This window comes from Oryctolagus cuniculus, chromosome 18 (assembly GCF_964237555.1).
Source record: "Oryctolagus cuniculus chromosome 18, mOryCun1.1, whole genome shotgun sequence".
Classification (NCBI taxonomy): domain Eukaryota; kingdom Metazoa; phylum Chordata; class Mammalia; order Lagomorpha; family Leporidae; genus Oryctolagus; species Oryctolagus cuniculus.
Window position 1 is genome coordinate 316,191 of NC_091449.1, and position 2,792 is coordinate 318,982.

A 2,792-nucleotide genomic window follows, 5' to 3' on the forward strand; every position below is an offset into this window, starting at 1 on the left:
GGAGTCACTGTGCACTTACTCCTCATGTAGGATCTCTATCCTTAATGTGCTGTACATTGAGATTTAATGCTATAACGAGTACTCAAACAATATATTTCACTTTGTGTTTCTATGGGGGTGCAAACTGTTGAAATCCTTACTTAATGCATACTAAACTGATCCTCTGTAAAAAAAAAAAAAAAAAAAAAGAAACTATCAATTCCCAACTTGACTCTCACTGGGATTAAACATGACAATAGGTCTGCTCTAATTTCATCATCATTTAAAAAAAATCATCTATTATTTTTCACTTTATGTTTCTGTGTGGGAGCAAACTGTTGAAATCCATACTTAATGTATACTAAGCTGATCTTCTGTATATTAAGATAATCGAAAATGAATCTTGATGTGAATGGAAGGGGAGAGGGAGTGGGAAAGGGGAGGGTTGTGGGTGGGAAGGACGGTATGGGGGGGAAGCCATTGTAATCCATAAGTCGTACTTTGGAAATTTATATTCATTAAATAAAAGTTTAAAAAAAAAAAGTGAGAATGCCTTAGAATATCTCAAACACCCTTTCCACAGGTTTTCCCTAAATAGTACTTTTTTTTTTTTAACTTTAAACACATTTTTACTACACAAAGGTTGTCACATCATTGGGTATTTCTCTACTTTGTACACAATTATTCTTATTCTCCACAGAAAGGCTGCTTCTTAACTTCTCATCTGGTGATGGCAAGCACTAAAATCCTGTAAATAGTGCTTTTCTCACACACACACACACACACACACAGTGATGTGATAAACATATTTTGGGTTTTTCCATGGTTCCCAGCTCATTACTAGAATAAGCTGGAGTGCTTTAAGCTATAGAAAGCAAAGTCTTCCTTTGCATTTTTAAAAAAATATTTATTTATTTGAAAATCAGAAATTACAGAGAGAAGGAGAGGCAGAGAGAGAGAGAGAAAGAGAAAGAGAGTGAGTCTTCCATCTGCTGGTTCACTCCTCAAATGGCCTCAACAGCTGGAGCTGTGCCGATCCGAAACCAGGAGCCAGGAGCTTCTTCCAGATCTTCCACGCAGTGTGGGAGGCCAAGGACTTGGGCCATCTTTTACTGCTTTCCCAGGCCATAGCTGGATCGGAAGTGGAACAGCCAGGTCTCAAACTGGCGCCCATATGGGATGCTGGCACTGCAGGCGGCAACTTTATCTGCTACACCATAGCGCCAGCCCCCTTACTTTTTATTTTAAAAATTTATTTGAAAGGCAGAGTTATGGAGAGAAACAAAGGTATGGGGGGGGGGGAGGGAGGGAGGGAGAGAGAGAGAGAGAGAGAGAGAGAGAGAGAGTCTTTGATCTGCTGGTTCACTCCTCAAATGGCTGCAATGGCTGCAGCTGGGCTGATTCGAAACCAGGAGCCAGGAGCCTCTTCTGGGTCTCCCATGCAGGTGCAGGGGCCCAAGGATTTGGGCCATTTTCCACTGCTTTCCCAGGCCATAGAGAGCTGGATCTGAAGTGGAGCAGCTGGGACTTGAACTAGTGCCCATATGGAATGCTGGCACTGCAGGAAGTGGCTCTACCTGCTACACCAGTGGCAGCCTCACAGTCTTGCTCTTAATCCATGCCAGACACTCCCATATGGGATAGCTAGCCAACATCTCAAGCAATAGCTTAACCACAACACCCACCTCTTTAATTCATTCTTAAGGAAATATTGTCGAGCTCTGAACAGCTCGACTAGGCTTTAACCTGCCAATACATCCCTGGTCAACTTCTTTAACTCCAGCTGTTCTCATTTATAAGAAGTTAACAGATCAAATCAAGTTGTTCAAATGCTTAAAATCTACATAGCGGACACAAACTATATCCCTGGTGTGTGAAAGGCAATACGGCTGCTGGCACCCCAGTGTCATTCTCCAGGTACACACATGGCATCTAATCTGGTCCTGTCTCCAAGGCTTATTTGCTGCTTTAGAGAAAGGAAGAACTCATCCAGGAAGGTATGACTGCACCTGCCCTTGTTGGCATGACCCCATAGGCTTTGACGAGGCCATGCGAGGTAGCACTAAGACAATGTCTGTTAAACCTAAGTAGGTGTATACTGTATATACTTTTTACTGTATTTAAGTGTTATGTAGAACTCAACAAATGAGGAATGAGTTGTGTGATACAGGCTATGTAACCTGGAGAATCTGTCTTTCATTGTATGTGAAATGTGACACACTGGAAAATACTGCCAGTGTCTTACTGCTTAATATGGTGACAGGCAATTAGCCAGGGCAGCTCCCTCTTCTCGGAGTCCCTCATCAAACACAGAGTGAATGAAGATTGCCAGGAGGCTGCCACATTGGCCTGAGGTTTTCAGTCCTCTGGGCCTCCAATGATTCTTCAAGGTTTCCCCTCCCTGAACTTTTATGATGATGCCTGAGAATGATGCACTCATCCCAACTCATGTGGAATCTTGGGCCCAGGGTGCTACAGCCATGCAGAGATTCTGGTAGTACTCACCATCTTCTTTTTGTTATTTATAGAGAGTGGGAGATGGAGAACTCCACCTGCTAGTTCAATCCCAGGGCTTGGCCAAGGCTGTGTCAGGAAACAAGAACTCAATCCAGGTTTCCATGAGAGAACCAAAATATTTGAGCCATGACCACCGCTTCTCAGGGTCTTCATCTGTATGACCCCTAGAGTCAAGAATGGAACCTGGGCATTTCAACTCACTATTTTAACCTTGGGCCAAATGCCTGTCCCTTCCCTTTCTTTTAAATTGCAAATCATTAATGTAAAGATACTTAATTAAATAGGCTGGACACAAA